Below are 13529 nucleotides of genomic sequence, written 5' to 3' on the forward strand. Positions count from 1 at the left end.
TTCCAGCTTCTGGCTATTATAAATAAGGCTGCTATGAACATAGTGGAGCATGTGTCCTTATTACCAGTTGGAAGATCTTCTGGGTATATGCCCAGAAGGGGTATTGCTGGGTCCTCTGGCGGTTCCTCAGAAAATTGGACATAGTACCACGATAAGTTTTCAAAGATGATTACAGTCAGCATGATCATGTATCCCTGTGCCCATATATATGTCCAGTTACAACCCATTCTCCATTTCTTGCCCAATGGCATAAGCACTCTGTGGGTCAAAATTTCTCATTTAAATAACTGATATAAGCAAAAGAAAGTGAGACTAAAAGGGAACTGGAGGAGGTGATGTATAAGTCTGTTACCACTCCTCTATCAACTTCATAAAGCTTGTTACTAACATTTCAGAATGTAATCCCCTCTAAAAGTCTGTAAAACATGTCCAGTGGTACATTTTATATTATAATTCATCTTTTGTCTTCAAATAAATGTATTACATATGCATTGAATTGCCAAGGAAAATTGTATTATATCCTTTGTGGACAAAAGCTATGTGCACCATTATTTGTCTAGCTTTAGTGTGCTTCAATTCTGGTTTCTTAGTCACAGGTCATACTGAGATTGTTTCCCAGTCTACTAAAGGCTTGGACTACCTCTGTACCATCTGATCAAGAAATTGTCCAGCTTATGGGGAGCTTCTTATTTTCTTTTCTGTAAAGGCAGGTATATTCTGAGGAAAAAAAAATTATGACTTCTATGGATTACGAGAAACATTCCTCCCAAAATAAAAAGTCTGCTTGTACATCTCTTCTTTGCTAAAGAATTAACAAAGCAACTTATACAATTTCAATTGACTGTTGAAAAGCATCTCATTGCAAGAAAGAAATTTAAGGATCCAAATAAATGGAAGACTTACTATCAAAAGATGCTGCTATTCTAATCTTTTCAGAGATACTTTCCTCAGAAACTCATACCTTGACATCTCAGTAGAAAGCAGCTGCTTCTTGCATTAGTTCAAAACAGCACATATCTGAACAAAAAGACAAATTTCTAATTATGTCTACCAATGACATTAGCCAAGTCATTCTTTGATTACTGACACCTTAATCATGTAAAACCCTTATTGGGCCTAAGTTTTAAAATACAGAACTAATTTGGCATGAAATAAGGAAGCAAAATTATATAATATTTGAATAAAACACGAAGAACAGAGACTGAGCACATGAAATGTTCCTTCAATAAAAGGAGTGGGAAAAAATAAATTTTCTTCATTGTCATTTTATCTAATCAACGGCCAAATTCAAGGAGCAACTTGCTGGTCGGCCAACTGTCAACTGCTATGAGGGAATTTTTTTTGTTAAGTTATACATGGAGGAATTATATTTGTGTTATGTATTCTTTCTGGCTCACATGTATGGTAATCTACGTGTGTTTAATAAATCCAACTTACACACACACACACACACACACACACACATACACACACGTACACACACCTTCAACATTTAAAATGACTTTGCATGAATATTACTAAAATATATTTGCTATTTGGCTGACTCTTCTGGTGACCATCTTCAGATGCAAATTGGAAGAAATAGGAAGTACCCTGCTATGCCTGGGCTGCCATCCTTGCAGTCGTGTATGGAAATAACTCATACTTACACTTATAATAGTGTATTATATTGCCTGCATAAAGATTGCCAAAAGATTCACACTTAGTTCAAGATCTGAGGTCTCTTCTGTCCCCAGAAAACTCCTATTAACTTAACAGAAGTCATACTACCTAAGATGTCTCTTGGTCCATTGTAGTTTTGAGACTTAAGATCTTTCCCTTTTGAATTCATGCTTGACATAAGGGGTCACTTCTTTAAAAAGTAAAAACTGAGTCTTTGAAAAAGCTGAAATCTAAGAAGCTAGTCTGTTGAGTCAAGACAAATGCTACCTAACCTGTTGGCATAGTCCAGCCATGTAGTGCAGAAATAACAGAAGTTAGGCGTGCAATATTTTTAAATTGCCCAAGAGGAAGCTCATGGGCAATTTTCTTAAATTTTGGAAGAAAACAACAGGGTAGACAAGCCGTGAATCTTGACAACTACCTTAAGGAAATTGAAATGGAAGTGGGAATGCCACATTACGGTTAAGTTACAGTCCAAGAACCTTGCATGTGCAGCTATGGAGTTTTGCAAGTATTTGTGGAGTGGAAGTGATGGAGAAACTTCAGAGAAGCTGAGGGAGAATGTCCAGAGCATTGTGGGCAGCATACCTGTTTTGGGCCATATCTGAAAACAGGATAGAAAGCAGTAAAAGGAAACATGGATGTTTCTGAGTTATAACTCAGAAAAATGACCAGGTTGGTACTGGAGTGCTCTTTGCTACTGTTGCAAGTATCTCCAACCAAATAAGAAAGAGTTTTGAAATCAAAAGTTCAGTAGTTCAGTGTCTTGTTTAGGAAATAATTATTTCTCTCTCCCTATTATGTAGCTCAGAATGCCTGGAAGAAAAGCTCAGATTCTGTTCTTCGTGACTATGAAGAAGTAGCTTTGCCTTAATGAGCTGCAAGAAAGCCCTAAAACTTCCAACATTTTATATGATAATTTACATGCTAAACAGGTACTTTCTTTTTCAGGAAAGTGATAGGTGCCATCCAAAGTATACACAGGAGATGTGCATTCCTAGAGTCCACAAAGCTTGCTAACATCTGCCAAGATGGATTTCAAAGGGGTTTAGAAACAGTGAGAGACAACAAAATCCAGGAAGAAAGGAAGGAACGATTATCAGAAAGAAAATTAGTGAGAGGCAATGGATGAACAAAGGGAGGCAACTACATTTAATCTTACTTAAAAGCTAAATCTACCACTGTACTCTCCGTAGTCTTCTTTCCCATCTATTATTACTCTCATCTGTTTTCTCCTACATTGATTTGCCACAATATCATTTGCTTTCATCTTTTCAAAGACCATAGCCTCAGAAAAATGAAAAACATGAATAAACATCAAGGTCATTTTTAATATTGAAAACAATATCCCTTTTATTTATAGGTCCATTGACCAGCTAAATCAATTTTTCCCTTATATCATAGTCATTTTCTCTAAATTCCTGCTTTTGCCATTCGTGTTTGTGAGTCCATTCTTTCAGAATACTTCAGAATCCAATGTCCCAAACTAATCCATCAGCCTCTCAGGTTTCTCTTGGATGTGCGTGAGATGTTAGCTCGCACATCTTTGAGATGCCTCAACCCTTTGAAAGGCAGAAGTTTATATCCAACATTGTGCGTAACTCTATTCTAAGACCTATGCTTCTAGAACCACAAAATTTTATTTCGCTACCTATTTTAACTTCTTCCATCAATTTGGACATATCTCCAAAGCTTTGAAAACATGTTGCCAAGGTTGAAATTCAGAAATGAATTAAATATAACACTGAAATTTTTTTATGTTTACTTTCAAGGCTTTGGTCAAATCATTGAATGTTCATTGGCAAAAATCTTCTGCATAGTTGTAACATTTAGTTGACTCTGTAGTATTCTAACAAGACAGGATAAGCAAGAACTAGACAAAAAAATTATATTTGGTGGTATACCAATTATTCTACTTTTCTTGAAAAATATGTCTTCTTTCTTTTTCCCCCCATGGATTTCCAAAATTACATTTCACTCAAACATCTCACTCAAAGCAGATAACAGCACTAATTTTTCCAACAGAAGTGCAGACAATCTAGAAAGTAATTGTTCTCATAGGTTAGCAAATAACACACTATGTAGACAGTATGAACTAAATGGCAAATTATGAAACTGTATTCCAGGAGTCTTTGCTAAATTTATTTAAGATTCATAAGCATGCAAATTGCTAACCTCACCTCAGTAACATAGCTGATGCTAAACAAGAAATACTGAATCTAAAGAGAAAATGAAGATAACTGCATGTGAGACCAAAAAGTTTATGTGATGTTTCATGGAAATTACCACCTTGAGATAGATGGAGTTTTCAAATTTTACTTTTAACAGTATTTGTATTATATTGAGCTATTTTCGTGCAATTGTGTAACTGTACTTTTGACCTATCCACTTGTAAAAATACAATGCTTGAAATTTTACCTGTAACAATAAGAGTCAAAATAAAAGGATACAAATAAGGAAACAACTACACAGATCATCCCTACAGCAAATCATCCCTCCACATCCTTTTTAATCCGACTTCTCTGAATAGCAGACAATTCATGGCTTATAATAACCCTGTTTCAGCTTTCACATAACACAAACAGGAGCACAGACATACACATACACTAACAAACACACAAATACAAAGAATAAAATCCAGATGCCCCTTCTCTCAGCTTGTCTTCCTCCTTTTAGGACTGACCACTGGCCACAGCCCTGGGGTTCCTGGCTGCTACTAGGAACCCTGTACCTACCACAAACCAAGGTGGACTGGCTGTATGAATTCTCCCTCCAATTATTGTCCGCTCCAGTTGTCTACAGCAAATCAACCTACAAGCCTAGTACTGGTGATACAGTCTATGTCTGGATTCAGTTGGATGAGTCCCCTGCACCCTAGCACCCCTGTATCTTCCCCAAACTGCGACCTAGCCATAGTTGTACATTTTGTGCACAGATCTAGCCTTTTGAGCTCTCCAAATCATAGCTAGCCTGGACTCCATCCAACATGTAGGTTTTGCCCCCGACATATGTCTATGCATATAGCCAGCCTAGATAGTTCTTAGAACCACATCTGCCAATGGCGTAGCAAAACCACAACCCATGCCTCACAGTGTACACTGGCCTGCTGTTAGACAGCCTAGACTCTAATATAGGACACTCATTGGAGGAAAGAAGTAAAAATGCTGATGTCTCATCATAAAGACACAGATAATAAGAAATTAGTATGGAATTGAAAAAAATCAATAACCCTTTTACAAAAATAAACGGAAAGCTTTAAATAGAGTAGAAGAGAGGATATTAGGATTTGAAGATGAAGTATAGGAATTACACCACAAAAAAAAAAAATAATAATATTTTTAAACCACCTGGCAGAGGAGCTAGACAGATAGCTGGTGTTAAGAACATTTTCTGCTCTTCCAGAGGACCAAGTCTTAGTGTCCTATAAACACATGGCTGATCACAACCATCTTTAAGTCCAGTTCTAGAACATTGGCTGCCCTCTTCTGGCAACCTCGAGTACTGCATTCATGTGTTATCTACCATGGGAGAGAAATTGACAGCTATACATCTAGCAAAGGATTATTATCCAGAACACAGAATGGACTTCAAAAACAAAAGAGGCAACAAAAAAAATCCAATAAAAATTAGACATGGTTCTGAATAGAGAGTTTTCAAATGAAGAAATTAAAAATGACTAATAAATGTCTCAAGGGTTAGTTAACATCCTTGCCAATTAGGGAAATGCAAATTAAAACCAAGCTACTGTTTCATATCACCCCAATAATTATTACTGAGATCAAGAAAACAGTTAAGGACAAATGCTGGCAAAGATATAGGAAAAGAGAAACCTCTGCAGATCATTATGAAATTGCAAACTGTTGTGGCCACTCTAGAAATCAGTATGTAGACATCTCAACGACAACAAAATAAATATACCATGTGACCCAGGTATACCATTCCTTCACATTTTCCCAAAAGACACAACATCAATTCCACAAATACCTCCTTGGGCATGTTTCTCACTGCTTTATTCCCCATACTGAAGAAATAGAAACAGCCTTAATTTCCTTTAACTGATGAACTGACAAAATGTGGTACATATACACAAGGGAATTCTATTTAGCTCTGAAGAGAAATACAGTTATGAAATTTGTGGTAGGTGGATAGAATTAGGAAATGCTATACTGAATGAGGTCAATTTTATCCATAATAACAAATGCTTCATGTACAATGTTATGTGTGCTTCCTGGCTCCAAGTGTTTAGTATGTTTCTAGAGCCTGGAGCATAGAACACAGGAAAGTAAGAAGAGGCAGGGCATAGGGGGTCCAGAAGGAGCTTTAGAGATGGTAAAAGCAGGTTACAGGTTGCAGGTGCTATAAAGGAAGAAGTGGGAAAAATTCAGTTTGATTACAGAAGAGTAGGGAGGGAAGGCAATACAGAGGGAGAGAGAAGAGAAGGAGCAGTGACAGTAAGGGCCTTGTCATAGGGATTCACATTACTTTTGTTTGCATAAAAGTGTGTGTGTGTGTGTGTGTGTGTGTGTGTGTGTGTTTAATGCAGGCACAGTGCTATCACAGTTGTAATAATGCTTCCTCCCAAAGCTGAAAAAACCCTCTATACCAATAAAAGTTATCCTTTTGCATCCTTGGTCAACAGACTCCAAATAATTCCTTAAACAACATAGACTGTTGTCATTTCTCTTCATTTCCTCCTTGATTTTGAAGGTAAGTCCTTATGGTTGGATATCTGCACACTTTGCACACTGGATTAGATGAACTGATCTGGAACTGATTTGGAATACTCCTCACTAGGACTAGCACCTACAGTAGTAAAAGGGATTTTTGTAAGCTTCCAAGGGAGAGAAGCATTCAATAGTCCTACCCAGCTACTATAACGATTACCAGCAAGGAAAGATGTCCTTAAAGGTATAATAGTGGCATTTACATCTTGGGGGGTAAACCAACAAAACTAATTGGATTTAAGATCTGCTCAGTAGCAATGAAACAATATCTGGTACTGTCAACCTAGCCAACTGCTGAGGAGTGCTGGAATCACGGAACTTAGAGAATTTACTACGGCTACATTCCTTAATGCATTTAGAATGCAGCTTTAACTGCAGTCTAAGAATGTATACTTATACCTACAGATAAGCGGTGCTCTTACTCCTCATCAGAAAATCTTCTTTTGCAGTACGTAGGAACAGTGTAGCAAGCTACACTGGTCAAAATTTATAGACCAATAGACCTTGGTGAGCTCAGTTCCAAATTCATTCATTTACAGCACAGTCCCCATACCGAAGGCTCAGGGGAACATTGCCAAGGACCGGCCTAGGCTTGGCGAGAGTTCCTGAGAGGAAGGATATCCTTTATGGTTTACTTGGGGCTTCAAAGCTCAAACTGTACATCACTTCCCTTGTAATGTGACAACCTGTAAGCTCACAGATTGGTCTGTCGGTAATCTGAAGCACAATTATAAAACTCAAGTAAATGATAAGTATGCTTATGAAAAGCCTTCCTTTCCAGAAGAGACAGCCGTCATCCGGTATCCTCCAGGCTTGGTCTCTCTGACGATGCGTCCACATCTTCTTCAGAGAGTTTGTCTTTCTCAGTCACATTTATTTAGAATGTTTGCTGCCACATATACAGTAATTCTTCTGTGCAACAGAGGTACCAATAAACAAACCTAGGGCCCCATTTTCAGCTCTGTTGCAGCTTTCTTTGTGCCACATCAAAGGACAAGGGGAGAAACCTGGTGCTCACACAGTGAACCCACGGCTCCCATCACATTAGGTGCACAGACTGTGTTTAATCAAATGTATAGGACCTTCATCCAGAGATATTTAGGTTATACTTAGATAGCTTCCACATGTTCTACTGCCTATTACTGTTACTGGATCACGGTTATTCATCCTTGCTATAGAGGCTTTGCATATAGCTACTCTAGATATCAGGAGTAGATTTAAAAGATCTGTTGCAGCCTTAGTATTGGAGATCACAGACTTAGTAGGTATGATTTCTAGTTTTGCCTTATCCACTACATCTTTCATTAAACAGATTCACATAGCACCTCCTGTAGATCAGTTATCAACCAAAAAGACCCCCCAGAGCTGCCAGGAACTAAACCACCAGCCAACGAGCACACATGGAACAACCGAATTATGGCTCCAGCCGCATATGTAGCAGAGGATGGCCCTTGATCCTGTGAAGGCTTGATGCCCCAGTGTAGGGGAATGCAAGAGCTGAGAGGCTGGAGTGAGGGTGGGTGGAAAGCACCCTCCTAGAATCAGGGGGGAGGGGATGGAATAGGAGGTTTCTGGAGGGGAAACCTGGAAATGGGATAACATTTGAAATGTAAATAAAATATCCAATAAAGGGGGGGGGAGTGTTAATAGTACCCATGATTGAGGAGAATATTTACAGGAACCTTCAAGACAAGCTTAGTGTTCTAGAGGAAGCAGTTCTATTCATGGGGAATCAAATTCAAATTATTAAGGTCAGGCTCTCAATGCAATGCCATTCACTGTTTCACTGCATCTGTATAACATACCTTGGAATATGCCTCTGATCATGACTAGTCTAAAATTGAATTTCATTTAAAGAGGATTTGAAACTATTCTAATTTGGCTTTGGATACAAATTCCCTACATCGTAAGATCATGAATGGCAGGATCTCTAGAGTGAAGTCCACCTCTACTGAGGAAGTGTATGCAGGTTTTGCCTCTGCTGTGCATAAGCACACTCTCTCATCTTCCAGAATGACTTTGCTCATAAATGTAGAAATTACAGTTGGCTTATTCTTAATAGTTTTATTTCTCCTTCTAGTTTGCATCAAGCAAGTCAAGAACTCAGTAACTGCATTCACAGTCAACATTCACACTCAAAAAATTCAAACAAAAATGGAGAGCCCTGCACAGCCATGTGGAGGTGACAGTATTACATGGTTCCCACCCCTGGAACAGAGCCATCAGGCTATGGGCCTCCATGAGTGTTGATGGTTGATAGATAGGAAGTGTGTGTGTGTGTGTGTGTGTGTGTGTGTGTGTGTGTGTGTGTGCATGCGTGTCTGTGTGTCTGTGTGTCTGTGTGTCTATGTGTCATTGTATTCATTTTCTTCCTTTATGAAATATTCTCCCAGCCAAGGTTATTGGGAGATATTTTGACTCCATGATAATCAGAGGCAATACAAGTCTTAAAAAGGGGGGCATATCTAAGTCCTTAGCATAAATGCTAAACACTGTGACCTTCAGAACAACCCTTAAGGGTGTGTGAGACACGAGTTCAAAATATATAATTTCTTAACTATGCAAAATGTAAGGATGCGATATAAATTGTATACAGAGCTTAATGGAGACAAGAGACAGCAGCACTGTGTACCATCTAGTCAGAAAGATAAAAAGGCAGGCAGATACAAAGGTAGGTATATTTCTGAGTTCAACGTTAGCATAGGAAAGAACTAGTTTTGGCCCAGGCATGTTAAGATTGGTTATTTCAAGATGGGATCCCACCCAGCTAAACTTATTGTCTCTGCTAACAAAGGCAGGCAGATCTCTGAAAATCTTTGCAATGATTAAAAAAAAAATGTGTTTGCTGTCTTTTTTCTAAGAATCAGGGGCCCGGGGTCACAGAATGTTGACTTGTCTAAGTGAGGAAGCTTCAGTGGCATTTAGAAGGGGGAAGAAAATAATTATGGGTCTGTAAGTACCTGCATCTGTCTTAGTAAGCTGCTTGTACAGTTTCATCATGTCCCTCTTCTTAGACATCAGGGTACCCTGATGGATGTAGTAGAAATGTTGAAAACACTGTGTCAGAGGAGAACATGGCCAACCAGCTAATCAAGGTTCACATGGACTCACCATGAGTGAAACAGCAAGCAAGGGGTCTGTAGTCTGTTTTTCATCATTTATCATCATGCTGTCTAAATATACTTTTTATATTTCTCATATACATCTTTTTCTGTGTTATATTTGCATCTCTCTTTCCCTAATTTTATAAGTGTTTTTCCTTCATTTACATTTCAAATGTTATCCCTTTTCGTACTTTCCTCTCCAAAAATCCCCTTCCCCTTCCCCCTCCCCTCCAGCCCACCCACTCCTGCTTTCTGGCCCTGGCATTCCCTGGCATAGAACCTTCACAAGACCAAAGGCCACTCCTCCCATTGATGACTGACTAGGCCATCCTCTGGTAAATATGCAGATAGAGACAGAAACCCATGTGTTTTCTTCGATTGGTGGTTTAGTCCCAGGGAGCTCTGGGGTTACTGGTTATTTCATGTTGTTGTTCCTCCTAGGGGGCTGCAAACCCCTTTAGATCCTTGGGTACTTTCTCTAGCTCCTTCATTGGGGACCCTGTGCTCAGTCCAATGGATGACTGTCAGCATCCACGTCTGTGTTTGCCAGGCACTGGCAGAGTCTCTCAGGGGACAACTATATCAGGCTCCTGTCAGAAAAATCTTGTTGCGATGTGCAATAGTGTCTGTATTTGGTGGTTGTTTATGGGATGGATGCCCAGGTGGGTTAGTCTCTGGATGGTCATTCCTTCAGTCTCTGCTCCGAACTTTATTTCTGTAACTTTGTCTCTGTAACTTTGTCTTTGTAATGAAACTCGGCTCGTTTCATTTCCTGATTACTGTAACTAGTACAAGCAGGAAACATGGATGCCGCCCTGTGGAGTTTTAACAAACATAAGCGCTAATTAAGTGAAAGGCATCCCATATGATTTGGGCATCAAGGAGAAGGCAAGTGGATTTCAGAATATTCCGCAACACCTAAGGGTATCCTGTATGCCTTTTCTTTTTCCCCAGTCCAAGGAGTTTAGGTTCACTTAAGAATGCAACTTTCCATCTCTGAGTTCTTGAGTAAGCCCTCGGATCTGTTCTACAGAATTAGTTCAGGTGACTCTGATCTGCTCCTCATGAGCTCTGTGTTCTCTGATGCAGGTGGATGATCTGAAAACCAAGCTTGCCATCCAGGAAGTGGAGCTGAGGCAGAGGAATGAAGATACAGACAAGCTGATTCAGGTGGTGGGTTTGGAGACCAGCAAAGTGAGCAGAGAGAAAACCATTGCCGACGAGGAGGAGCAGAAGGTGGACCTGATCAAGCTGGAGGTACAGCAGAAACAAAAAGACTGTGAGGAGGACCTGGCTAAAGCTGAGCCAGCCCTTACCGCAGCTCAGGCGGCCCTCAATACTCTCAACAAGGTAGGAAGTCAAGCAGACTTGCCTTCTTCCACACACCTCTCCCCTCTCCCCTCTCCCCTCTCCCCTCCTTCGTCCCCCTGCCCCCTTACCCCTCTCCCTGCTCCATGGGTATCCCTTCTAAGAAGGATCAAAGTATCTACACTTTGGTCTTCCTTCTTCTTGAGTTTCATGTGTTTTGCAAATTGTCCCTTGGGTATTCTGAGCTTCTGGGCTAATATCCACTTATCAGTGAATGCATATCATATGCGTTCTTTTGTGATTGGGTTACCTCACTCACGATGATATCCTCCAAATCCATCCATTTGTCTAAGAATTTCATAAATTTGTTGTTTTGAATAGCTGTGTTGTACTCCATTATGTAAATGTACCACTTTTTTTTTATTCATTCCTCTGTTGATGGACATCTGGGTTCTTTCCAGCTTCTGGCTATTATAATTCCAATTCTCCTCAAACTATTCTACAAAATAGAAGCAGAAGGTACTCTACCCAATTCTTTTTATGAAGCCACAATTACTCTGATACCTAAACTACACAAAATCCAAAAAAGATAATTTCAGACCAATTTCCGTTATGAATATCGATGCAAAAATACTCAATAAAATTCTCGCAAACCAAATCCAAGAACACATCAAAATGATCATCCATCATGACCCAGTAGGCTTCATCTCAGGGATGCAGGGATGGTTTAATATACAGGAATCGATCAATGTAATCCACTATATAAACAAATTCAAAGACAAACACCACATGATCATCTCATTAGCTGCTGAGAAAGCATTTGACAAAATCCAACACCCCTTCATGATAAAAGTCTTNGAAAGATNAGGAATTCAAGGCCCATACCTAAACATAGTAAAAGCAATATACAGCAAACCAGTAGCCAACATCAAACTAAATGGAGAGAAACTTGAAACAATCCCACTAAAATCAGGGACTAGACAAGGCTGCCCACTCTTTACCTCCATATTCAATATAGTACTTGAAGTCCTAGTCAGAGCAATTAGACAACAAAAAAAGATTTAAGGGATACAAGTTGGAAAGGAAGAAGTCAAAATATCACTATTTGCAGATGATATGATAGTATATATGTGTGACCCCAAAAATTCCACCAGAGAACTCCTAAACCTGATAAACTACTTCAGTGCAGTAGCTGGATATAAAATTAACTCAAACAAATCAGTGGCCTTTCTCTACACAAATGATAAACAAGATGAGAAAGAAATTAGGGAAACAACACCCTCCACAATAGTTACAAGTAATATAAAATACCTTGGTGTGAACATTTTCTAAGGTACATTTAATATATCTCAAGACAATCATGTGATTTGTTTCTTTGATGTTTTTTACTAATGATAATTTTCATTGATCCAGGATTTGAATGACCCTTGAATGTTTCCAGTGACAAGCCAGTCATTATCTACAATCTTTACTCATGTTATTTGAAAAGAGAGTGAATGTCATGTTTGACTCTGTATTCTATTGAGCATTCTTTATCAACTCCTTTTCAGCAAACACAGCTTTTCTCAGTCTTGTCTGACAAGTGCAAAATTCATTAATATGCAACCATTGTGAAAATGCTTTCATCATTAGCCCAACAATGATTCTTGCAAAGTTTTGAATTCATGGATAAATAATTCCTTGCCAAATTTCTAATCCCAGTAATAAAATCCCCTTTATATAAATATGTAAAACTCAAGGATCAAAGAACAATGGAAGCAATATAGAGTTTCACATTTTCAATAAGAAAAAAACCTTAGATACAAAATAACTTCTGTTTTCACCATATTCTCTTGACTTCTAAAAGAAGAGGCCATAATATAAAAGGAAAAATAATAATTACCATGAAGGTGTTGATCAACTTTTGAGTATGATATGATTACATTCTACCATGATCTAAAATATTGAAATCCTCACAGAAAGAGAAAAAGTAGGATTCCAATATCAACTCTCAAGTGATGACCATCCTTGGTTGACAACTTGACTGCATGTATAATTAACTGAAATCCAAGAAGCAGGGCATGTCTGCGAAGAATTTGACTTTGTGAGATCATTGGTGATAGAAAGACACATCCTAAATGTGAATCATTTGAGGTGAGAAGACTTAAAGTTGGCCCACACCTTCTGGAAGCAGCCTCTGGAGAAACATAGAAGATGGAAGCTCTCGTTCTTTGCCTGACTGCCTCAATTACAGTGAATGCTCACATGAATGGTCACTTCTTCAATGATATTAGAGCCAAGTTCTTTCAGATTCTGGCACATACTGAGACCAAATGAGACATCTAGCCTCACAAACTGAATAATTTTTGTCTTCTTTTTCTCATCAAGAGACAGCCATTGTTAGAATAGTGCAACTATTGTTTATAAACCATTCTAATAAATCTTGTTTGTGTGGAGGGAGGGTGTGTGTGTCTATGTATTTATTTTCTCATATATGTTCCTGTAGCAAACCCTGTCTAGTACAGATGTTGGTAATAAGAGTGGTTCTTCAGCAACAGAATAATAAGCATGAAAAGTATCTGGATATACTTTCCACTTTATCAACACCAACTTTCTGAAGTTTCCCCTAAATGTATTTATGAAAACCAGTTTTAAAAAATGGTTTGCCAATGAATTTATGAAATTCTGGGCAAGTGGATGGATCTGGAGGATATCATCCTTAGTGAGGTAACCCAATCACAAAAGAGGTCAC

The 13529-nt window shown here is 38.7% G+C and overlaps 1 pseudogene; it reads left to right on the top strand.

Moving 5' to 3' along the window:
* Positions 1 to 8988: 8988 nt before the first annotated feature.
* Positions 8989 to 13529, top strand: part of LOC110334300 — a 42680-nt pseudogene continuing 38139 nt past the window's right edge.

This window comes from Mus pahari, chromosome 16, assembly GCF_900095145.1.
Source record: "Mus pahari chromosome 16, PAHARI_EIJ_v1.1, whole genome shotgun sequence".
In the NCBI taxonomy this organism is placed as follows: Eukaryota; Metazoa; Chordata; class Mammalia; order Rodentia; family Muridae; genus Mus; species Mus pahari.